Below are 26,305 nucleotides of genomic sequence, written 5' to 3'. Positions count from 1 at the left end.
TAATGGACTGAATGCAGACATCTAAGATCTATTTGCCTGGCACCAACACAGCAGCCAGGCTTGAATTCTTTACTGCAACCCCTCTTGTGGCTTCCTTTCTTCAGCAGCTGTTCATGTCATACGAGTAGTTACGGATATCACCCTTGAATTTGCCTGGTTAGGGCAGAAAGAGGGGTAGAAACACCTCCAGCCTAAATCCAATTGGGGAACTGAAAGAGGGGAGCAGGGAGGAGGGGCTACAGGTAGTTCTAAGCTGCCTCCATTTCGACCCCGTTGCAGCAGTGGGAGCAGAACCAGCAGCACCCAGCTGGAAACCCACTTGTTTCCAGTGCAGCAGATAATTCAGTTGTGCTACTGACAAGTGATGATGAAGAGGAACCAAGAGATAATGATGGGTATGTGACAGATGAAGTGTCTTTCTACAGTCGAATTTCTGACATAGGGTTGAAAAAGGTTGTTGCCCACAAAATCTGCTGCAAAATCCAGCAGAAACCTTTCTTCTCTGTTCGTGGAGTCATTGACAAATGGATCTTACACTGTGGCTTGAGACACAGTGAAATGCTTGAAGTACATAAAATGTCTTGAAATGGTTGTGTTGCTGGGCTGGGATGTTGCTAGATCAGAGAAGGGGATGTTTTAATTTCGGACACTTTATGTGTTGGTAACCCTCCATGCACAGTGAAATTAATGGCTGTGTGTTCTTTCTGGTTCTTTTCTTCTAGCACATGGCCAGCAGCTACTGTTACCTCTCCAATTTGGAGAGAGGAGAACTCACAGGTAAGGATCCACATGTTGTTATCCTTTCAGCTTTATGGGAGGGCAAAGAGGACAGAGGGGGATCGGCACAGCTCAGCTGGCTGATGTGGGATGCTACGGGCAGCTGGCTTGAGCACAGACCTTGCTTTGGAGCTCCAACTAGCACGTCCCTCCAAGTCACTTCTCAGGGGTGTACACACAGGGAGGAACCCTTGCCAAGATGGCACATCTGTGGGTTCCTTATTATTCTGGCAGATACTGACTGATTGCAGATACTCCAAGTCCTATTAGCCTGGTGCCAGTGCAGCATCAAACTTGAATTCTTTACTCCAAACCCCTATGGTGGTTTCCTTTCTTCAGCAGCCGTTCATCTCACATGGATTGTTTATGGCTATCACTGCTGAATTTGCCTCTTTGGGGCAGAAAAAGGAAAAGATTTGGCTGCAGCCTACATCCAATTAGGGATCTGAAAGAGGGGAGCAGGGAGGAGGGGCTTCAGATGGTTCCTAAACTGCCTTTGTTTGTACCTCGTTCCATCAGTGGGAGCAGAACCAGGAGCACCCACTTGTTTCCAGTGCAGCAGACAATTCAGTTGTGCCACTGGTGAATGAGGATGAAGAGGAACCAAGAGATAATGATGGGTATGTGACAGATCAAGTAACTTTCTAAAAGTCCAATGTCTGACATAGGGTGGAAAGAGGTTTTTGCCAAGGCTTTGAGTTCTGCTTGATTCTGTGCAAAACTCCAGACCTGGGATGTAGTAGCCTGTCTGGAAGAGAACTAACTAAAAAACCCAAAAAAATCCAGTAAACCCCAGAAGAAATCTTTCTTCTCTCTTCATGAAGTCATAAAGGAATGGATCTTACACTGTGGCTTGAGATACACTGAAATGCTTGCAGTACATAAAAGTTCTTGGAATGATTGTGTTGCTGGGCTGGGTTGTAGCTAGATCAGAAGAAGGGATGTTTTGATTTCTGACAATTTATGTATCACTCACCCCTGATGAATGGTGCAATTAACAGCTGAATTTTTTTCTTGCTCTCTTCTCTCTACCACAAGACCCAGTGCTACCCTTACAAATGTGCTGTACCAGGATTGCTTCCTAGGGGTAAGAATCCACATGTTGCCACCTTTTCATTTTCTGTGGGAGGGGGAATGGAGCAGGGCAGGAGCTGCATAACTCATTTGGCTAACATGGCATGCTAGAGGCAGCTGGCTTGAAGCACAGCCCTTGCTTTGAAGCTCCAAGTAGCACATCCCTCCAAGTCACTTCTCAGGGGTGCCTGTAGAGGGGGATCCCTCGCCAAGATGGCACTGGAAGATCTGTGGGTTCCCGATAATTATAGCAGTAATGGACTGAATGCAGACATCTAAGATCTATTTGCCTGGCACCAACACAGCAGCCAGGCTTGAATTCTTTACTGCAACCCCTCTTGTGGCTTCCTTTCTTCAGCAGCTGTTCATGTCATACGAGTAGTTACAGATATCACCCTTGAATTTGCCTGGTTAGGGCAGAAAGAGGGATAGAAACACCTCCAGCCTAAATCCAATTGGGGAACTGAAAGAGGGGAGCAGGGAGGAGGGGCTACAGGTAGTTCTAAGCTGCCTCCATTTCGACCCCGTTGCAGCAGTGGGAGCAGAACCAGCAGCACCCAGCTGGAAACCCACTTGTTTCCAGTGCAGCAGATAATTCAGTTGTGCTACTGACAAGTGATGATGAAGAGGAACCAAGAGATAATGATGGGTATGTGACAAATGAAGTGTCTTTCTACAGTCGAATTTCTGACATAGGGTTGAAAAAGGTTGTTGCCCACAAAATCTGCTGCAAAATCCAGCAGAAACCTTTCTTCTCTGTTCGTGGAGTCATTGACAAATGGATCTTACACTGTGGCTTGAGACACAGTGAAATGCTTGAAGTACATAAAATGTCTTGAAATGGTTGTGTTGCTGGGCTGGGATGTTGCTAGATCAGAGAAGGGGATGTTTTAATTTCGGACACTTTATGTGTTGGTAACCCTCCATGCACAGTGAAATTAATGGCTGTGTGTTCTTTCTGGTTCTTTTCTTCTAGCACATGGCCAGCAGCTACTGTTACCTCTCCAATTTGGAGAGAGGAGAACTCACAGGTAAGGATCCACATGTTGTTATCCTTTCAGCTTTATGGGAGGGCAAAGAGGACAGAGGGGGATCGGCACAGCTCAGCTGGCTGATGTGGGATGCTACGGGCAGCTGGCTTGAGCACAGACCTTGCTTTGGAGCTCCAACTAGCACGTCCCTCCAAGTCACTTCTCAGGGGTGTACACACAGGGAGGAACCCTTGCCAAGATGGCACATCTGTGGGTTCCTTATTATTCTGGCAGATACTGACTGATTGCAGATACTCCAAGTCCTATTAGCCTGGTGCCAGTGCAGCATCAAACTTGAATTCTTTACTCCAAACCCCTCTTGTGGTTTCCTTTCTTCAGCAGCCGTTCATCTCACATGGATTGTTTATGGCTATCACTGCTGAATTTGCCTCTTTGGGGCAGAAAAAGGAAAAGATTTGGCTGCAGCCTACATCCAATTAGGGATCTGAAAGAGGGGAGCAGGGAGGAGGGGCTTCAGATGGTTCCTAAACTGCCTTTGTTTGTACCTCGTTCCATCAGTGGGAGCAGAACCAGGAGCACCCACTTGTTTCCAGTGCAGCAGACAATTCAGTTGTGCCACTGGTGAATGAGGATGAAGAGGAACCAAGAGATAATGATGGGTATGTGACAGATCAAGTAACTTTCTAAAAGTCCAATTTCTGACATAGGGTGGAAAGAGGTTTTTGCCAAGGCTTTGAGTTCTGCTTGATTCTGTGCAAAACTCCAGACCTGGGATGTAGTGGCCTGTCTGGAAGAGAACTAACTAAAAAACCCAAAAAAATACAGTAAACCCCAGAAGAAATCTTTCTTCTCTCTTCATGAAGTCATAAAGGAATGGATCTTACACTGTGGCTTGAGATACACTGAAATGCTTGCAGTACATAAAAGTTCTTGGAATGACTGTGTTGCTGGGCTGGGTTGTAGCTAGATCAGAAGAAGGGATGTTTTGATTTCTGACAATTTATGTATCACTAACCCCTGATGAGTGGTGCAATTAACAGCTGAATTTTTTTCTTGCTCTCTTCTCTCTACCACAAGACCCAGTGCTACCCTTACAAATGTGCTGGAGCAGTATTGCTTCCTAGGGGTAAGAATCCACATGTTGCCACCTTTTCATTTTCTGTGGGAGGGGGAATGGAGCAGGGCAGGAGCTGCATAACTCATTTGGCTAACATGGTATGCTAGAGGCAGCTGGCTTGAAGCACAGCCCTTGCTTTGAAGCTCCAAGTAGCACATCCCTCCAAGTCACTTCTCAGGGGTGCCTGTAGAGGGGGATCCCTCGCCAAGATGGCACTGGGAGATCTGTGGGTTCCCGATATTATAGCAGTAATGGACTGAATGCAGACATCTAAGATCTATTTGCCTGGCACCAACACAGCAGCCAGGCTTGAATTCTTTACTGCAACCCCTCTTGTGGCTTCCTTTCTTCAGCAGCTGTTCATGTCATACGAGTAGTTACGGATATCACCCTTGAATTTGACTGGTTAGGGCAGAAAGAGGGATAGAAACACCTCCAGCCTCAATCCAATTGGGGAACTGAAAGAGGGGAGCAGGGAGGAGGGGCTACAGGTAGTTCTAAGCTGCCTCCATTTCGACCCCGTTGCAGCAGTGGGAGCAGAACCAGCAGCACCCAGCTGGAAACCCACTTGTTTCCAGTGCAGCAGATAATTCAGTTGTGCTACTGACAAGTGATGATGAAGAGGAACCAAGAGATAATGATGGGTATGTGACAGATGAAGTGTCTTTCTACAGTCTGATTTCTGACATAGGGTTGAAAGAGGTTGTTGCCCACAAAATCTGCTGCAAAATCCAGCAGAAACCTTTCTTCTCTGTTCGTGGAGTCATTAACAAATGGATCTTACACTGTGGCTTGAGACACACTGAATTGCTTGAAGTACATAAAAGCTCTTGAAATGGTTGTGTTGCTGGGCTGGGATGTTGCTAGATCAGAATAAGGGATGTTTTAATTTCTGACACTTTATGTGTTGGTAACCCTCCATGCACAGTGAAATTAATGGCTGTTGTTCTTTCTGGTTCTGTTCATCTAGAACATGGCCAGCTGGTCCTGTTACCTCTCCAATTTGGAGAGAGGAGAACTCACAGGTAAGGATCCACATGTTGTTATCCTTTCAGCTTTATGGGAGGGCAAAGAGGACAGAGGGGGATCTGCACAGCTCAGCTGGCTGATGTGGGATGCTACGGGCAGCTGGCTTGAGCACAGACCTTGCTTTGCAGCTCCAACTAGCACGTCCCTCCAAGTCACTTCTCAGGGGTGTACACACAGGGAGGAACCCTTGCCAAGATGGCACATCTGTGGGTTCCTTATTATTCTGGCAGATACTGACTGATTGCAGATACTCCAAGTCCTATTAGCCTGGTGCCAGTGCAGCATCAAACTTGAATTCTTTACTCCAAACCCCTCTTGTGGTTTCCTTTCTTCAGCAGCCGTTCATCTCACATGGATTGTTTATGGCTATCACTGCTGAATTTTCCCATTTGGGGGAGAAAGAGGGAAAGTTAAACCTCTGGGTCAAATCCAGTTAGAGATGTGAAACAGAGGAGGTGGCAGAAGGGCGTTCAGGTGTTATTAAGCTGCCTCTGATTTTACCCTGTTCCATCAGTGGGAGCAGAACGAGCAGCACCCTCTTGCTTGTTTTCAGGGCAACAGCTAACTGACTATTCCTTTGAATGTTCTTAACCAAAATAAGAAGTCTGGAGCCTGCCATTCTTTGCCTGTTCTCTCGTATCTTCTTCACTGAGCTGGTGTTAGTATGGAACACCAGGCATGCACACCAGATTCTAATTGTATTTTCTTTTCTCTCCCTTCCCATATGCATTGGTGAAGCTTCTTGAAGGTGAGTTGACTTTTTCCAATGGAATTATCCTAAATGTACTCATTATTTTTTATTTGTCTTTTCCAACAGACTCTAGTACCAGGGATTGAAACTGCATTTAGCAGAAGGCAAAGGACAGTGCTAAAGCCTCTGGCCAATGTCTTAGAGAATGGATCCCATCTGTGTCTGCTAGCTGCTATCAGACACAGTGGAATATCCCTGCAACAGAAGTTGTAGCTGAATACTCTTGCAGGAAAGAACTTTAATTTGGTGACATTTTCTGTAATTTTAATTGATTAGTGCTGGATTATTGTTACATGGACACTGGAGTTGCAGAGATCATTGTTGCATATGGTTTCTGAGAATTAAAAAGTGAACAGCAGGTCTTGATCCTTCAGATGTTACAGACTAGGCCACTAAAAATTGATCTCCTTTGAACTTGGGTGATAAAACTCCATTTTCAAGTTACCTTAACTGAGGAGGGAGATGATGGCAATTTCTAGGGAGACACTGCTTCAAGTGTTTTTATAATTTCCAAGGACTGTTCTCAATAAGACTCGTTTGATAGAAGGTGCCTTTGAGTGGGGAGGTTTCATTGAACACAGACAAAAAGAGGGCAACAGTTTAGCATCATACAGCAACAAGGAAGCACAGCAGCTCCAGAATGTACAGTTTTAGATTTAAGCATTTATTCCATCCCTTCTGAAACTTTTGGAACAAAGCACTCTGTGTTTTGCCAAGCCTTTTTCTTGTGTATGTGCTATGTCACCATGCTCCTTGGGAACTTGACTGCAGTCCTCTCTCCCCTATCACACAGCAATTGTTGCCATTCCTTACCATAGGATCACAGCAGACCGTATTAGTAAGAACAGTGTGAGAGACCTTCCCTTTATAGGGCATATTTATTCACAGGTAGTGTATCTCAGTGGACACTGAGAATCTCTCAGGTCACGTTTTAACTGTTTGTAGGGTGATTATAGCAAATGTTTTGTTTCTGTAGCAGAATAGTCTCAATGTGTGGAAGGGTTCAGCCTTAATATTTAGGAAACTACTTTGTGTGAGATTGCTTGTAACCCAGCTGAATAGTGTCCATTTCAAATAGGACCCATTACAAACTATTTACAATAACGCGTTTGAAGGATAGTTCCAGGGAAAAAGAGAGAGTAAATGATAGATCTGACTTACCAAAATTAACTTACAGGGTATGAACAACAAAGGAGAAATCTTACACCAAGAAACCAGCAACTGTTGGACAGCCCTGTACTGCGCAGTTATGATGAATATGAAACAGCAGATGATGTGACTGATGTGGAATCTGAAGTGACTGACGTAGAGTCTGAAGTGACTGACGTAGAGTCTGAAGTGACTGATGTGGAATCTGAAGTGACTGATGTGGAATCTGAAGTGACTGACGTAGAATCTGAAGTGACTGATGCAGAGTCTGAAGTGACTGATGCAGAGTCTGAAGTGACTGATGCAGAGTCTGAAGTGATTGACATAGAGTATGCAGTGGCTGACACAGAGTATGCACCGGCTGATGTAGCGCCTGAAGTACGGAGATCATTGGACGAGGAACCTGCAATTTCAGTGTACGTACGCCTCGTGACCTACCAAAGAGTGATTTTTGCTTCTTTGAAGCCTTCACTTTACTTGTTTCCCTCTTTCAATGAGGATTGCATCCTGTGCTGCATGATGATGAAATGATAATGTTTGCACTTGGGGAGAAAAAGGCAGCCCAAGGCAGATGGGCAACTTTGCATACAACCTTAAAGACGAGTTTGGGGGTATGGCAAGAAAGGGTGATTAGTCACAGGCCCTTGCTCATAAGATGTTGCATTTACTTTTCATGTTAGGCTCTAGTAGTGATCTTGGATCTGGAAATATTTTCAGTAGTGTGGATGGTTTGGCATCACAAGACTGGCAGGCAGCAGCCAGGCCAATTCTGTGCAAGTCTTAATAAAGCTGGTATGCTTTGAGCCTTTTGGATTACTGAAAGGCAACATAAGAGAGAACTTAAAATAAAAAAAGAATATTTTTTCCTTCGGTCTCAAGCTTCTCTGTTACAGAGCGTGCCTTCCTGCTCTCAGTAGGTAAGGCTGGAAGAGCTCAGAGCTGCAGAACATTGACCAGAGGGTTCTTCCTGAGGCTGGAGCTTGCCAGAGCCATCTGCAGTGTTACTCTGTAGTGTCAGACCTCATTCCATTCTAGAATGAATACTTTCCAGAGGACAGCTTGATGCTTTGGTTGCAAAGCTGTTATTGATGACCCGTTGGAGATAAATGCTGCCATATATAGACTTCCCAGTGCTAGAGACTGCTCTTACTTCAAATCCTAGAGCAGGGTGGCTGACTTCATCTTTCTCCCAGTGAAAACCAAGACACTGTCTCCTTTAGGACAGGGAGATCTGAACTCTTCATTACATGCAGCAAACTGAGAGAGTTAAAGACATACAGGGTTCTTCCAAAGAAATGCATCGTGGCTCCTCAGTGCAGTCAGATAATTATGTGACATTTTATAGATGAGTAACCCTCGATGCCCAGTGGTACTAATTCTGGGTCTGCTCTCTCTAGGGAATGGCAACGAGCTGTAAGGTGCCCGATCTGCATGGATTTTTTTTCACAGGTAAGGATCCCCGTTGTCATCCTTTCAGCTTTGTGGGAGGGGTAACGGGGCAGAGGGGGAGCTGTGCAACTCAGCTGACTAATGTGGGGTGCTATGGGCAGCTGGCTTGAAGCACAGACCTTGCTGTGAAGTTCCACAAGTCACTTCTTGGCGGTGCAGGTAGAAGGAGAAACCCTTGCCAAGATGGCCCTGGCAGATCTGGGGGTTCCTTATTCTAGTCATGGACTGATTCCAGATATTCCAAGTCCTATTTTCCTGGTGCCAGTAGAGCAGCAAACTCAAATCCTTTCCTCCCAACACGTTGTGGTTTCCTTTCTTCCAGATTATACGAAGTGTCCGACAGGTTGTGTCAACCCAGTGTGGCCATCTCTTCTGCAGTCGGTGCATCGCTGTTGCCCTTGAGAATTCCAGGGCTTGCCCAACCTGCAGAACAGAACTCCCTCCCAGAGACTATCATCCCGTTTATTTCTGAGTATTTCTGTTTCTCAGGACAGAAGTATCCCCCCCAGTCAGATGGATTTTCGGGGGTAGGTGGCAGAAAGACTTTTTTCTTCATGTACATAGTTCTTGTTGTATACAGTTCCATTTTTCCTGAGTTTAACTATAAATAAACTATTAATTTGTTTAAATAGAGTCAAGTCTGTCTGCTTATCTATGTTGGACTCTGCTGGTAGACAGAGACTTCTTTTAACAGGTGGCAATAAACTTCTTGGTTTGATCAGTCAGAAGCACTCATTCTTTTCATCACCCTGTAGTTTTTGATTTTGGGGGAAAAATGCTAAAGGCATAAGCTTTGTCGTTCTTGGGGCAGTGTGTGTTGTATGGTAAAAGGAAAGGGGCAGTGCTTGGGGTGTGAGGGCTTCTGTTTCTCAGGAAAGACTCAGCTGAATGTTTTGGTGAAAATGTCCTGATTTCAATACTTTGAGGATTGAAAGAGCAGCAGATTGTGCACACGTCCAAAGAAAAATATTTTCTTTGAGAATATAGCTGTGTAAACTGCTGTGTTCAACATTTAGCCTGCAAAATACGTCTTTACCTGTGAGGTAAAGACATAAAGCAACCGCTGGGGAGCGCATCACCACCATGATCACTACCCTCACCATCATCATCACCATCATCATTTACCTTTCCCACTCTAAAACCGACTTGTCTGCAGAACAAGGAGCCAGCAGCAGCTCCTAGACCCTGGCTGCTGACGTGGTCTGGCAGCAAGTGTCCCCATCAGTGACAGGGAGATACAGTGGACATCGCCAGCCAGTGCTGACAGCATGTACCTGTCCAGATTTTGGGAGAAAGCGTCCTGCTCAGCACACAAGTTGTTTCTCTAACTGCCTGCAGGCCTAAGCAAGACCTACACTTCCCAAGCTCTGGTTTCAGTGCTTGCAAACATCTCCATCTGCCAGCTGGCCGTGGCACTTCACAGCTCAGGGGCTGTTGCTGCTGAAACATCCTACCCTCCATGTGAGTCTTCCACAAGGGCTCATCCTGCATTTCCCCTTGAAAAATTCAATTTCATCAGTGGAGTTTTCAGATCCTGGGGATGGAAACCTCAGGGAAAAAGAAACTGTCACGGACTTCAGGTGCCATTACCTACCCAACCACCACTGGATGTGGCACACTAAGGGTTGACTTAAGGGCATTTGCAATCAGAATGCCAAATTCCTTGCTGCTTGGAGAGGAAATCAAAAATAAAGACAGTTGCATTGTTACACTGACATTTCGGGTCTATTTGGATTAAAAGATAAAAGTTTGCTGCAAGTTGTCATATCTGAAAAGCACTGCTTCCTTCTGTAAAGGAACTTTTTCATAGGTATTTTAGGATAGGAATTCTTTAGTCCTCTATTGCATTTTATGGATTTGATAGGTTGCATATTTGGAAAGATGTACTTTTACTTCTTCCAACAAATCTCACACAAGTTCAATTCAAACCTCTGCTTTGATTGTTGTTTGCTTGTTTTACACCTGCTCCATCAGCAGCCAACGGGTCTTTGCCAAACCTGTTAAACCAAACGTCAAGTTGATATGAGCAGGAGTCACCTACACAGGTGGGGGCTGGCAACCAAGACAGAACATGTGTCCAGGCTGAGAAATTGCATATATTACCTTCTCAGTAACCATCCTGTTTTCACAAGATAGCAAAAAAATTTTCCTTTTCAAGCGAAAGTCCAGCCAACAGTCTAGAAAAAAAAACCCAAACAGAAAGCAAACAAACAAACAACAACCCTCCCCAAACCAAACCAACCAAAAATAAACCCCAAAAGCACACCCATGAGACAGCTGTGGTGTGAAATACAGGTTAAGAGCCACTCCACAGAGCATTTCCCCAGGTGAAATGACATAAGGAAAAAGCCCCCCAAAGCCCCACCAAGAATCAGTGGGTTGGAGTCAAGACCCCAAACTGCCTTAAGAAAGGAGAGCAAAAGCTGAGAGTATTATGGTTTAGGTTGGCATGTTATTGTCAATACAAATAGTTGTAACCTAGCTCATTTCACATGTGTTATGAGGTAGCTGTGATAAAATGGATGGATGCAACATTTTTGTCAAGCCCAGTTGTTTTGGGGAAGATTATCTGCATGGCAGTAGATTTATACATGTGGTGTGGGACCTATATTCTCCCCTCAGCACCTTTTTGTCTCCAGGCTCATTTTAGCAGGGAAAGCAGTTCCAGATTTCCAGCTAAACCAGCCCAGGATTATCTCATGCCCCAGTAGCCTTTTTATGCACATGAAGTGACTGGGGCTAATTTTCTTAGTTCTGTGTCGGATGTTTTGTGTAGTTTCATAGTATTGCTTAACACAACAGACATAAGAAAATTCACATGATTGAGAGCCCAGACCTGGCATGCTGTAGGCTCACCTGTCAGAGGCTTGGGGTCATCATTTTTAGATGCTGACAGGGACGTGCTTTTCCCATGCAAGTGCACAGAGATTGTCAGAGACCACTTCTATTAGCTGCCTCCAAAGAGAGGGAGGATTTGCTCCAGAAGTTTTCAGTATTTCTCTGGCACTTGGCTACGAAGTGCTGGAAATTGCAGGTCAGCTTAGCTAAACACAGACCAGTTTTGATTAACATGAGAGATGAATGCAAATGGCATGGTAGCAGTTGATGGGGCAGTGATGCTCAGAGGGGGCGAGAGGCAGTTTTGGAGGGTGATGCAACAAGTTTGTCTGCCAAATATTTCTGGTAAGGCAGCTGCTGGCAAATACTTTCTGATAAGCCACAAACACCATGCAGTGGTGAACAATCAAAAAATAAAAATTAAAGGGGAGAAGTTAACATTATCCCAATATTAGCCTCTAAAAAGATGACCAGCAGTTACAACTTCCCTTGGTTTCCTGTGCGCCCCAAGGACGCAGCAACCCCGCTGACTTTTGCAGTGTCAGGATTTCTCCTCCTTATACTTTGGGTTTAATTTAAGACCTGTGTAGAGATAGAAAGCTGAGCATGTGGGCAAAGCATCACACCTGACCCAGTCCTGCTCTGTCAAAACAGACTGTTGTCAGCAAAGCCACAAGGAGAAAGGCAGGGCTGTGTTTTCCAGGTGCTGTAACCTGCTGCCCTGGAGCCGTAGGTTAGAGGGCTTCGACCCCTTGCACAAACAGTGCAAATCAGTGTCGGTGGGGTTTTGGGAAATGGTTATTAATGTTCATGCTGTTTCCCCTCATAGAGGACACAGAAGTGTTTTTAGAAAATTAAGGACTTTCACCTGCCTTGCATTGTGACTTGTGCCCTGCTGAAGTAGAATTAAACTCTCTCTTCTTCTGGAGGTGGGGACGTTTACAGTTTATAGTTTTTGTGAAACTGTAAAAAGCTAGCAGAGGCTTCAGGATGCAACTCCAGGTACTAATATCCAGTTCCCCAGCCTTTAGGAAAATTCTCCTCTTTGGGCCGTTTATGCCACCACTTTCCTCCCCTTGGTAGTCTTCACAGTCCTGGGACCAGTCCAGTTCAAAACTTGGACACGCTCCCATGGAATTCGGGGGGTGCTGACCCCATTTAGAGCAGTGCTGTGGCCTGTGGACCATGGAGTGAAGGGCAGCTGTGTGACGTTGCAAAGTCCCTGTAAAGGTGTTTTCTTCTACAGTGACCACTGATGTCCCCCAGGAGGGATGATGGGGGTACTCTCTGGGAGGAAAAGCACAGCACAGGCTGTAGCAGCACGCTCTGTCTAAGAGGAAATACAGCAGCTCAAAATTTGTCTTACAAGTTTATCAGTGACGACCTCAGCAAAGAGAGTCACCTGATCATTGATAAGCTCAATTGAGGAAGGTCTGCTGGTTTTAGTGTTGAAGAGTGCTGAGAGCAGCTTGAGCAAACTATCAGACCCCACCACAAGGACATGCAAGACAGAGGCTCCCTGACTGAGGCTGGGAGCAGCAAGGATGTGCAGGCCCTGATACAAAACTGAGAGTCAGGAGTGTGAAGCAGAAGAAACTAGAGAGTTGCTAACACCTTTGTCAGCAACAAAACATATTTTGCTGAGTAAGGTGACAACACATAATCTAAAAAAATTACATATGACTGACAGTCAATCACTCTATACTATAAAAGCCCAGACTTTTTAACAGTAGGGTCTCCTAACAAACCCCTTCTCTGAATGTGTGTGGAGATTTCTCCCTGGAGTGGGAACGCCCCTCAAGGTTAGTCCTCGAGACTGAGCAAAAGAGATTTGCCCCTGGTCATTGCTATGAGTGAGTAACACCAACCTCTACTTAGTAATTGTTTTGCTAGCTTTAATATAATTACTTCAATTGTTTTATTACAATTACTTCAATATTCCTTGAAAAAAAGTTCGCTATACTAATAGTTAAAGCTATCCATCCATGTTGTGTGGTAAGTAATTCTGACAAAACTCCTTTTTTTCTATCATTATCATTACTGTAACCCATTTCAATAAATCATTCCTTTTATTTGTATAAATATATTTGGTTTGCCATCCTTAATCCTGCAGGACAAAGCTGTATAAAGGTCAATATAAACCACTGAAAAGTCTAGGGCTAAGACTGGATCCAGGTGCATGTAGGCTCCTCTCTGAGAAGGAGTTTAGAAAAGCAATGGGGCTTCTCTAATAATATACTTTCTCTAATAAACTCTGTCTGAAGCTCCCACTCTGCCTGTGACAGAGGTGCTGAAAACCCACCGCTGTCTCAAGTATCTCAGGGCCCACAGCAGCTGTGGTCAAGCCCTTCACACCTGCGTTTCACCTCTTGGAAGATATGCTGGAGAAACCTGCTGACTGCAGGTCCTGCACACATGGCTTGCTTTACACCCTCCTCCCGTCAGAGACGTGATCCAGGGACAATTTCTGGGCATGAAAAGTACATGTTTAAGGAGGGATGGCAGTCGGACTTGGCTTGCTTTGTAAATAAACACCGGGGGTGTGTAATGCGATAGCACGTATACTTGGCTCCAGCTGGGCTGTTTCTCTATAGTGTGTTGTTTTGGGGTTCTGGACCAGAAATCTGTAGGTTTGTTTTTGTACCAGTGACTCAACCACTAAACTGCTAAACCTTCTCCACAGTCAGCGTCTCAGAAAAGCCAAACACAAGCAACTCAGACTGCATGAAAACATGAGCTGCAGACTGGCCTGAAAGCCAAAAGAAAACTATAATTTACTGGAAGGGAAGGTCCTCTTTAAATTTACAGAAAAGAGCATATATAGAAATCTAACAAAAGCATGTCATGATTGTCTGGCAGGGACCAGGGAATGCTGCTGCAAGAAGTGCTGCAAGAAGGCTTCTTTTGGTTGAAAACTCTTTCCTCAGTTAGTATCTGGTCACATAGCTCCAAAAATAAAAGCCAGGGTAGTCCTCATTCAGGTGGATCCTTACATGCAGAACTACTAATGATGTACCATATACTCTCTTTTTATCCAATTCTCCTTCTAGGATATTAGAAGACTCTATGAAGTAAACTAAGTTGAACTTCCAGCTGTTGCTGATCTCAGCTCCAAAATATAATTAGCTAGGTCTGTGTGATCATGTGATGGGCAGGTGCTGAGCTAACTTGGGGATGTTTCTCACCATGTTTCTAAACATGCCACAGTGTTAAGAAGCACAGGATAACTGGTAACATGGGCCTCTTACAACAAGGTGTCTATTGTCTGCTTGACTAAGGACACAGCAAACATTAGCTGGGTATCAGAGATGAGGAGAAAGAGAACTGCTTTGAAACAGTTATAAATATTCTGCCTTCTGAAAGGGCTGTTTGGGATGTTTCCCTGTGTTTGAATGACACCTCATTGCCATTTGAAGGAAACACCAAATGGAAGAGGGTCTCAGAGCCTTACAGCACATCCCGGCTGATGCAGAGTCTGCCCAAAGCTATGGCTGTCCAAGCAAGGCACTGCCAGAATATATGTCACCCATCAACAGGGCCAATGCCCTGCTCCATAGCAGACACAGAATTTCATACCATGGAGAAATCAATCCCTTGATTTTCAATGCTAATCATGGCACTTCTCAAACTGGAGCTACAGCTGCTTTCTCCCCTCCTTTTTTCTTTTTTTTTTTAGGTTGACCAAACCATCTAAGAAAGGAGCAAGAAGGGACACAAATGAACAGAAGTAAGAATTTCTCAAAATCAAATCTTTTTTAATTCAACTATCGCTGGCTCTTCTATATCTTTACAAACAAGTTTCTGGATGTAGAATGCCTACTGAGACAACTAATTTTATTAATTTTTTTTACCCAGGTCAGACCAAAAAACACAAAAGGCCATATTCTGCCTCATATTTGCAATTCCCATTGCACCACGTATGCCCTGGAGAGCAAATCTACAACTTTGTGGAAGCATTAACGCCTTTTTGGTTAATTTTATGTTCAGATTTCTTTCTTCCTGCTCACATTACAGATTCCTACTCCCTACAGAGCAGGGCACAAAAGGTTTCTGGGAAACTGGGCTCTGCCTTTTCACAAAAGGAGGACAGATGTGCCCCAAAGCCCTCCTACACGATACCAACTGCTGGGCATACAACAGACCTGCTGGTTAATGATCTCGCCCAGAAGTAATGTTTTAACCATAGAGTAATTTTTGTTTGCTTCAAAAGCCACAAAGCCAAAGAGGAAGTGTAGGAGAACGTGGGCAGGACAGTGGCCAGGAGCCTCATGACCTCATCTTTTTCCGCCACATGGGGATTGGTGGCTGTGCTTGGGACAGGGTTTAAATTCCCGAAGGTCACAGATGTCAGGCAGTCAGGGGACAAGGGCAGAAAGACAGAGCTTCTGGGAGCCAACTGACTGGAGCTGCTGCTGGGATCACTAGGAGTGCTCTTGCTGCAGCTGACTCCTCCAGCACCAGAAAAGGTAATGTTTTTGCTTTTACTACCTGACATGTGCTAATCTGTCTGCAGCTTTAGTCAAGCAAACACTGAGCAGGAGATCTTTGAAAATTGCTTCACTGGGCAGGGACATTTGATGCTGCTCTGTGGAAAAAGGTGTGTTTTTATAGGAGCAAGGTTGCTTTAGCAATGCAAGGTATTATACATAATGACAATTTTAAACCTGTGTGCTTATAGATGTCAGGAGGAGGTTGTTGAAAACTCTGCCACTGAATCATGTGCTGCAAACTCAAAGCTGGTGCTTGAACACAGAAAGCTTTCTCCCTCATGTTACCACTGCCTGGCAGTGTCCTTGTTTTTTCTGGCAGGCTCACAGTTTGTGCTGCACAATCCTGAATGGATGGGACACTCGTCCTTCTCTGTGTAACTTGAAATTGCAATACCTCTAGTAGAGTGTCCTGTCTCAGGGCCAGCCTTACTAATGCATTTTAAATATGTCCTAAGTAGCCTTTTTTTTCCTGCTATGATTTACCAAAGTTTTAAATGACTCTTGTTCATCAGTGAATTGGTTTAATTTCTCAGGGATGTTCCGTATCCTGGGAACTGGTCTGTAAGCACCAAAATTTACTGTAGCTCAGCACTCTCCTAATTTCAGCAGGAATTAGTCATTTATTAAATTGCTAAAACTGCAATGTAAGCAGATGTTTCACGTTATCTCTTGTTTGGAAACACAGGTTATTTTGTTCAAGCTTCTGGAGGAGGAAATAAAGGTCTATCAATAAAAGCAGTTTATGTTCATATAAACTGACTTTACTCAGAAACTGAAGTTAATAACCCTGAAAACTAGTTTTAAAATAACTGACAAGAGAATCCAAACTGAGTTGGCTTTATGCTGTCTCTTCTCAAAAAAAATACGTTAAATGAATGAAGATAAACCAAAGCTGATATTGATAACACTTTGGCTATCACAAAGCTTTTCCTTTGTCTGTGCAAGTCATTAGGTGACAGGATTCAGTTCACCTTCTCAGTGTGGCCACTCTCACCAGCTGCTCAGCTCTTCTCAGAGCCTCTTAAAAATTATTGTAGCTTTTGAGTAGCTAAGTCATGACAAACCAGCTGGGTGTGTGGTGGTGATGAAGGACAGAAGACAAAAATTAGTATGTGCAGGTTGGATCCACAGCAGGGAGCTGTTCTCAGCACAGTGAAGTACACTGGGAAAAAGGAAAAGCCTATGGCATTTTTGTGGTACTTTACCTTGTTGACTCACTGTTCCAAAATATTTTCTAGGTAAAACATCACAATGAAGGTGGCAGTTCTGTGTTTATGCCTTATCAGCATCACCGCTGCATGGCCAGTGAGTAAATCACAAATGTGGATCACCAATCACTTGTATTATTTTCTTTGCATCTTAGTGAGAAATACTGATAAATGCTTTTTTCTTTTCTCCCTTCAAGGTCAGTAAATCCAAGCAGCAGGCCATTTCTGCCAGCTCCGAAGAAAAATATGTAAGCTCCTTTTGTCTTTCTATTCATTAGCTTTAATAAATACTTTTTGATTTTTTTTTTTGTTTCCTCTAATACATCTTTTCTGGTACTTGTTTTATGATTGTAGATGCTTGCAGGGCATGTCCTCACCTGGCTGTTTGGAGCCAGTTTCATAGACTTTTTCCTGTGTCTGGTGTCCTGGTTGAGGACTTTCATTAGTTCTATCTCTGCACCAGCACTGCAAACCTTTTGTCTTAATGAAAAATGTGTCAGTTGCCAGTTAAAAAGAGAAAAGGACTATAGCATGGCACAACTACTACAGCCCACATTTGTTAGTGTGGATCAGATGACAATATTTGGTGTTGGAAGAGCACTTTAATCCAATTCCCATCATTTTTTGGAGTGATGTAAGTGAACGGTATTAATTTTGTATATAGCTATTTGATTTATACTCCACTGCCAGCTGCTACCCATGTAAAATCAATTCTTTGCTCTGAGAACTACTACTGAGAGCTACTGCACGTAGTTTAGAGTCTTCATGATGAGGGAGACAAATCAGTCCCAGTGGAACCGGTAAGTGTTTTGAACGACACTATGTCAGTCGAGTGCTGCAGGGCAGCCAGTGAGTAGCAACACTAATTTTCCTCAGTCAAGTGCAGTTCTTGCAGTAGCATCTCTCCCTAAATAGCATCTCCTCCTTAGGCAGGGTGAGGTGAATTCAAAGAAATGCCTGCACATAGCTCCCCAAAACTGCATAAGCCCTGGGCTAGCAGGACAGATACTAGTCTGCACATCTCACATCTGTGTTCATTTGCCTGATGCATAATAAATGTTTTCCAGCACTTTCCTGATGTGTCAAGCAAAAGCCATGAAGATGTGAATGACAATGATGATGATGATAATGATTCCAATGACACAGATGAATCCGATGAGGTTGTCACGGGTTTTCCCACAGACATTCCAGTCACTGTACCATTCCCCCCATTCCCTTTCACCCGGGGAGACAACGCCGGCAGAGGCGACAGCGTGGCCTACAGGATGAGGGCAAAGGCCGCACTGGTGAAGTCTATCAAACTCCACAAAGATGCAAAAAAGGTAAACAGCACTGAGCAGTGGTCCCCATGGTTTTGGAAATGGGTAGTGAACTTGAAGATGGACATGTTGTTTTATGGGAGTCAGCTTTGAGAAGAATCGGTGAGGGGAAAGCAGGCATGAGCGAAGGAATCTATTTTCCCTTGTCTGGATACCCCAAATCAGGGGGTGTTGATGGTGCCAAGGCAGGAGTGTAGCCTGCTGCTGCAAGATATGCAACACTGCAATGATGTACTCACACACATGAAATCTGAGGACAGGATCAAATGTTAATTTCTCATAATGTGAAGGGTTCATTAACTCCATAAAAGTTAGTGTTTCCAGGCAGAGATGTACCATGCAAGCTTTGGGTGTCCCCTCAGCCTAAGCAGCTTTAGTGCAGTAGGGAAGCACTTGTTGATTGATAATTTCCCAGGAGTGACAGTGGCTCTTGTTTTGCTCTCTAACACAGGTCATGTATGATGCCACTGTGGAAGATGAGAGCGATCTGGATGCAGACAGCCAGTGAGCAGGGTTCTCCCGGGAGGATTCTGCTTCCCGCCGCTCCCTGGAGAAGCATGCCATCAGCGTGGAATGGTCTGACAAGAGCCACGGGCAGGACAGCAGCGAGCTGGACAGCAATCAGCCTGACCGGAGCATGGAAAACGACAGCAGGCAGAAATTCGACAGCCATGAGGCACACACAGCTGCACAGGTTTTCCAGTGATGTATCCTGAAGCAGCATCGTCATTGAGGAAACCTGCTGAACTCAGCCTTTGGGTATTAAACCCCTTGAGGAAGCCTTCTTACCTCTTCCAGAGCTGTGATCTCCTCCTGCCCAATTTCACTATCGTGCTACTGCTTCAGGCCAACGAAGTTGCAAAGAACTGCTACAATGCTTCTTAAAAGAAGTCTAAAAACCAATTATGAGCTTTGAGGAACCATTTGAAGGGGCAAGCATTAGTCCAAAAGGCATCTTTTACAGGTTTACAAGCTGGGTACCACAAACAGGGTGTTGGGCACCAACCTTTAGCCCTGAGCTTAAAAAGGAGTTTTGAACTGTATGTTTTTAGGTACAGAGCTTGACACCGACTGTGCAGAGCAGGCCAAGTGGTGCCCATCAGCAATAGCTCTGCTCAGCGCGCAGATACTTTCATGGCTGTGCACGGACAGCGGGGGCAGCCCGGAGAGGCACAAGTCCCCCTTATAACACCATGTATTTTCAGAAGAGGGCAAAAGCAGACTGCCTGAGGGAGCAGCTGAAAGCAGTACCTCTCAAAAGAAGAGGAACACAGCTATAGAAGAAGAACGATTTTCCCCCTCACCTCCTGTAGTTTCTCAGTGCCATCATCCCGTGCCAAGGAGCAGGGACTGAGATGGACTGAAATACCACCCAGACCCCAGCAAACCCCTCCTCCCAGTGCTCAGCCTTCCTGCTAAGCTGACAGCCAAACCTGGGCAACTGGAGGGACCCTATGCACATCCAGATTTTTGGAGGATGGAAGATGCTTCAAAGCCTCCATCCTTTGCCAAGAGAAGCACTTAGTGCCATTGAGAAGGGTGCAAATCAGTCCCAGCAATAAGAAACCTACCTGAGTTTTTCTTCTGCAGAACAAGCCACTCACTACTGCCTCCCACCAAGGGCTTCAAAAACGTTTTTACTTAATTCAAACTGTCTCAATATGTATTTCTCTAATAGACCATCCACCAGCACTTCCCCGTTAAGAGATTGGCAAATGTATTCCGAGGTCACAACCATTGCTATAGTCAAGCAAAGGCACAATTGGACACATGAATTGCAATGCAATTCTCAGTGGGACTAGTAAAAATTATTATAAGTGAATATTATCATCTTTTCGGGGCTTCTTTTGGTAATCCTTGCCTATTTCCCCGCATCTTTATGGTGGATTTAGAAGGACTGCTGTGCAGGGTTGCTTTGGGGAGTGCAATCCTATCCCTGTGCTGAGCTGTGTGGGGAGCCAGGTGTCACACTCCCTCCCATCAATAACCCACCATATGTCCCTGGCAGCCCAAGAGGACGATGCAGCCCTCTTTCACTTGGGTCGCCCTGGCAGCAAAACCAACTTGCCCATGGGCAGAGCCCTGTGGGCAAACACAGCCACGGTCGTGGGGCTGAAGGACCGAGCTAGTTGCTGGACCTCTGCTGCCTTGTGGAGTCCAGTTGTTTGTCTACCCACAGCTCAAAATCATTTTCGTTATTAGTGACTCAAAGAGTGAGAAGCCGTTGCCACCAACGCAGTTGAGGTGGCAAATGGGTTTTCTCACATCATAGCACATTTTCTTGTCATCAGTGATCACTCTGCAGCAGGCTATGTCCGTATATGACATCTTATACTACATTCACCTTTCTTAAATTATTTTATGACCCTTGCTTTGATCTCCAGGGTACCCCTGATTTGGGAGAGTACAGAGCTGAAAACCTCTGGCCAGTGAACCATGCATTTCTCACTTATGAGTTGCTTTCTCCTGACAAAAAACGGTGGCAAACCATAGCCATCAGTGAAAATCCCAATGCTGTTTTTCCGGGGTGATTAATATAGAAGCCAGCTCAATCTGGGCTTAGTTTACACTGTTGGCCATCATTAACCTTTTATTTTTGGAAGTTAATAGATGTAAACTTCTTCCTTCATGAAATGGAAAGGCAAGGGGTATTTCAGAGGTTTTATGCCTTGCTTTAAAGCTGGTCCACATGGAAGGAGATAGAACAGCTATGTGGCCTTTTCAGCTTTTGTGGGATGCACAGAGAAGGGGCAAGAGATTTCCCTCCCTTCCACCACTGAGTGATGAGTATTTGCAATAGTGGCTTTAGTTAAAAAGTGTTGGGTCTTACAATAAACATGTTTTCAGCCCCCTGCTGTGATCATTAGCAGCATTGAGGAAGATCAAGCCTGAGAGCCTTCAAATGTTCAACTTACTGAAAGCTACCCCTCCTTTTCCTCAGTGCTCTCTCCTCCCTTGCCCCTAATAACACATTCCTGCTAAAAGCCATCCAGTCCCACCCTGAAATACAAGTGGTGCTGGTTCCACTCAGCCAACCTCCACTGCACCTGGAGTGTGAGTGGACAGGGTCCCTGCCTTAATACATGGGATGTTTCATACTCCAGTAAATCCAGTTTAAACACTTGCTTTCCAAAAATCTTGGATCCAAAGGGCTTAGATAAAAAAAAAATCCTAAAGGAGATTTAATGCTTGATATACAAATGTCAAGATGCTAGAGCAATTCCAAATATATATTTAATATATGAATAATTAAATACCTCAAACCAGCAACAAATATGAGGAATGAAGGATGTGAATATGATGACTGAAATGAGTTTCCTTCAATTCCCAGGCTCAGGACTGAGAAAAATGGGGAAGTCATCCCCAACCATCCTTAAACTCTCAACATTTTGGCCTAAAAGCAACAGTTGTAATAACAGAGAAATTTTTGTAAGAAATGAACCTCCTCACATAGAGCACGATCTGAAAATATCCTTATGCTATCCACAGTGTTGGATAAATTGCCACCATCCTCCCCACACCCGAGAGTGCCCATGGGATCGGAAGCTGAGGAGCATCCCGCATCCAGCAGGGCTGACACAGGGTTGCTGCCACTCTCAAGAGCTCCAGCCAACCCCTTTGAATGCAGGGCCAGTGGCAGACTGGCTAGAAGGAAAATGGAATTTTAATTTCCCTTTTTTTCCTGTGTCATCTTTCACAGCAGAGCAGGGCCTTGGGGGGGAAGGTGCTGTCCCCAGAAACAGAGCAAACTTCCTCCTAACCCTGTTGGGAAATGCTCAGCAGAGGAACAGTTGAACACTTGAAAACTTCAAGACTTTAGAGACTTGAAATAAGCATCTAAATTGTTGGGGGGAAGAGGGAAGTTTGGTGTCCTTTTAATTGCTTTGAATTAGGGCTAAATTTAAAACGAGTCTTTTCAACAACAGAGTAATAAACACGGAGGAAGAAGGTTAAGAAAGGGTTTAATTTTCTCACGGGGGAGGGGAGGTTTTGGTGGGGTTTCTTTAGCCCCCGAAGGGCTGCAGCGTTACTCGGGCTGGAGGCGGAGGGAGGGGGACGTGTCCCTCTGCTCTGCCCTCGTGAGGCCTCGCCCGGAGGCTGCGCCCGGCTCTGACCCGGCACAAGCGGGATGTGCCCGCCGGGCCGGCACGAAGGGCAAGGAAGCAGCGGGCACAAAGATGCTCACAGGGCCAGAGCACCTCTCCTATGGAGCCGGGCTGGGACAGCCGGGGATGTCCAGCCTGGAGAGGAACGGGCTCCGGGGGAGGCCTCACTGCGGCCCTCCAGTGGCTGAAGGGGCCTGTAGGAAAGGCAGAGAGCGATTTCTTCACACGGGCAGTGAGTGAGAGGAAAAGGGGGAACGATTTTAAAGCAGAAGAGGGAAGATTTAGATTAGATGTTAGGAAGAGCTGTGAGGGTGTCGAGACACTGGAGCAGGCTGCCCAGAGAAGCTGTGGATGCCCCGTCCCTGGAAGGCACTATTCCAGGCCAGGCTAGATGGGGCCCTGAGCACCCTGGTCTAGTGGATGATGTCCCTATCCATGGCAGGGCAGTTAGAACCAGATGATCTTCAAGGTCCCTTCCAAGCCAAAGCATTCTGGGCCTCCACGAGGGTGCAAAGAGGTCACCGGCTACCGGACCATGGAATGTTACCAAACGGTTGCCATGCGGGCGTCCGCACGGAGGGGTCAGGAGCCCAACACTCCATCGACAGTTGGCAGTTGGCGGATACTCTGCTGGGAAGCAGGTGCAGAGCCTCTGTCTTCTCTGTCCCTGGTGGGAACAGAAGGCGATTTGCTGATAATTTTCACGACAAATTCTCAACTAGCGGTACAGGTGAGTGTAGATGAACTTTGAAAATGTTTCTGATGCTGTGGGGCTGTTCTGGGCTTCAGGTCCAGCTGCAGGTGTCTGGGACTCAAGTACCAGACTCATAGATTTCCCCTCTAGCGTTGGGCAGAAACTGGTGACTCGTGAACGGGAATCTTAGAGTATGTGTGGCTATTTAAGAGAACAGGCATTCCAGATAGGTCATCTCCTCTCTTCTTTTCTGATAGGTTTGGAAGAACATCATTCTCTGATTCCTAGAAATCAGGACTTTGTAGCCTGTTCTACCTAAGGAATCTAAGGGATCGATTGCTGTAACTTCCCTGAAATTCCTTTTGTGGTGTTTGTCCCACTGACTTTTCCAGTGGTTTTAGATCACCAAACACCATGAGCACAGTAAGTACTTTACTACTCAATGCAAATCTGATTTCTGAAACATATTTTCTGGGGTACTTCTAGAAAGGATTTCAAGAGTTTTTAGCAAGGGCACGGGAGGAGAAGCCTGTTAAAACTTTATGTAACTTCATGTTCTGGGATACTGAAGGTTTTGAATCTCTTGGGGTGCTAGCAATAGCTCAGAAATGCTTACAGTGTGAGCAACACCCTGATAGAATTGTGAACTAGTCTTCTTCTTTGCAAGCCACTGGGATAGGCTTTTTCCTGGTGAGGCACCTGGTAAGAGATCAGGGGTGATGTCTTTTCCTTGATGCAATGGGCTCAGGTAGGAATGACCCAGAGCACCATTCAATGTGTATTCCAGACGTTGTGGAGTTGTTTTCTGTATCCTCGTGTACTTTCACTGCTGTTGCAAAAATGAGGGCCCCGTTAATATTACTCCCACACCAAATGCTAAGGCTTTGTTCTCTCTTAGAATCGGCGAAAGCGCCGTGGAGGAGCCGTTAATTCCAGACAAGCTCCGAAACGAAGCAGGCTGCTGGCTTCTAGTGCAGGTGAGGCTTCAGCAGCAGAGCCAATAGACCTCGAAGAAAGTCGTGTGCTTTCTTTTGATCTTGGTAAGAACAGAAACTGCTTCTAGAGGTTTGACATACAGCTGAACATATGCTTTTGCCAGTTTCTAGGCCCTTTCCTGGGGAGGAAGGGAAACATGGGATTTTAGGAAGTGCCTAGTACGGCATCCCTAAGCAACAAGCCTTCTCACAACCATTTGGGTTTGTTACTGAGCTGTGATCCATTTTCCACTAAAATGAGAGAGATTCCATGCTCTCATTTGAAAGAGAATGAGAGAGAATTTCCACTAAAATGAGGGAGATGAGCTGTGTATCAAAGGTCCTCCAGGGCTGCTCAGACATCTGAATGAACTCTGATGAGCTGGCAGGTGCCACAGCTGCCACTACAGAGGGTGGCAAACTAAGTATGAGATCTCTGAAGCTGGAAGAAGATAAGGAAAAGCTAGCTGTGCCCCATCCCTCAGGGGAACATGTACAGCATGGTACTGTAAAATTAGGATACCCTCTACGATTCTGGTTCTGCTTTGGGTTTTGTTTTGGGTTTTTTTTCTGTCTGATAAACATTACCCTATGTTAGATGAATCATCTGTTGGTGTGTCCCTCCCACAAGATATTGTTATCCAACAGAATTGTGTGAGAAGTTCAGCTGCTGTTCCTCTTGCACTGCCACCTGTGAAAAAACAGGGCTGGTAATGGTCTCTGTGGACTGTTGAGGGCAAAGCTTGAGTGACATTTTGGCCACATTCCTGAAGAGAAGAGACCCAAGGCACAATCGAATCTACCTCAGCCTGTTCCACAGTGACAGCCCATTTCTCTTTTTCAGCTGTTGACGAAATCATAGATCTCACAGACGAATCTGCTGAGCCTGAAGTCATTGATCTAACTGGTGATGATTCTGCTGTGGTAAGTAATGAATGGCACACTTCTGTCCATCTTGCAGTCAAATTAGTTTTCTCCTGTGCTCCTGGGCCTATCTTCTGGCATCTAACTAGGTAGCCTGACCTCCAGGGTTGAAACACAGCTCTGATTGACCACTTTAGACAGAGTTACCAGTCAAATGCACCTCTGAACACATTAACACTTCCAAGTATCCCTTGTAGTGAAAAAGTAGTTTAAAAGAGCCTGTTGCTCCAGAACTTGGGCACAACATTTACCAGTCATTGGTAATGTAACAGAAGGAGATGCAATTTAAAAGGGAAGTTATTCCAGAGATCCTCATCATACAGGCCAGGGATTTAAAGAAAAAGAAAAGGAGAGGACAGGAAGACTTTGACTCCTCAAATATTAAGTGTTTACCTGCAACATCCATATAAGGTGCTCCTGGACACTGAGGTGTTCATCTAATAGGAAGTGTTCATGGCTATCACTGCTGAATTTGCCTGTTTAGGGCAGAAAGAGGGAAAGAAACACCTCCAGCCTAAATCCAATTAGGGAACTGAAAGAGGGGAGCAGGGAGGAGGGGCTACATGTGGTTCCTAAGCTGCCTCCATTTCGACCCCGTTGCAGCAGTGCGAGCAGAACCAGCAGCACCCAGCTGGAAACCCACTTGTTTCCAGTGCAGCAGATAATTCAGTTGTGCTACTGACCAGTGATGATGAAGAGGAACCAAGAGATAATGATGGGTATGTGACAGATGAAGTGTCTTTCTACAGTCTAATTTCTGACACAGGGTAGAAATAGGTCTTTGCCAAGGCTTTGAGTTCTGCTTGATTCTGTGTGAAAAATTCAGACCTGGAATAAAGTGGCCTGTCTGTTTTTGAAATCCCATCCAAAAATCCAGTAAAATCCAGAAGAAAGCTTTTTTATCTCATTAAGGAATTAAGGAATGGATCTTACACTGTGGCTTGAGACACACTGAAATGCTTGAAGTACATAAAAGCCTTTCAAATGATTGTGTTGCTGGGCTGGGATGTTGCTAGGTCCGAATAAAGGATGTTTTAATTTCTGACACTTCATGTGTTGGTAACCCTCCATGCACAGTGAAATTAATGGCTGCATTTTCTTTCAAGTTCTATTCTCTCTAGCACACGGCCAGCAGCTACTGTTACCTCTCCAATTTGGATAGATGACTCCTCAGAGGTAAGGATCCACATGTTGTTATCCTTTCAGCTTTATGGGAGGGCAAAGAGGACAGAGGGGGATCTGCACAGCTCAGCTGGCTGATGTGGGATGCTACGGGCAGCTGGCTTGAGCACAGACCTTGCTTTGCAGCTCCAACTAGCACGTCCCTCCAAGTCACTTCTCAGGGGTGTACACACAGGGAGGAACCCTTGCCAAGATGGCACATCTGTGGGTTCCTTATTATTCTGGTAGATAC

At 45.2% G+C, this 26,305-nt stretch overlaps 2 long non-coding RNA genes and 1 pseudogene across 2 annotated transcripts in view; 2 read left to right on the top strand and 1 right to left on the bottom strand.

The window, feature by feature from the left end:
- Positions 1–26,305, bottom strand: part of LOC135412873 (uncharacterized) — a 636,102-nt gene that overhangs the window by 318,219 nt on the left and 291,578 nt on the right. The gene's annotated exons all lie outside the window — the stretch shown is intronic.
- LOC135412849 (uncharacterized) lies at positions 1,792–24,052 on the top strand. The gene is made up of 3 exons (XR_010429979.1): positions 1,792–1,864; positions 4,931–4,985; positions 23,892–24,052. It is a non-coding gene; the product is annotated as an uncharacterized LOC135412849 (long non-coding RNA).
- Positions 15,439–18,899, top strand: LOC135412929 (osteopontin-like; annotated as a pseudogene).

Source organism: Pseudopipra pipra, chromosome 4, assembly GCF_036250125.1.
Source record: "Pseudopipra pipra isolate bDixPip1 chromosome 4, bDixPip1.hap1, whole genome shotgun sequence".
Lineage (NCBI taxonomy): Eukaryota > Metazoa > Chordata > Aves > Passeriformes > Pipridae > Pseudopipra > Pseudopipra pipra.
Note: the sequence above shows the minus strand (reverse complement) of the source record. Positions and strands in the feature narration are given on the sequence as shown.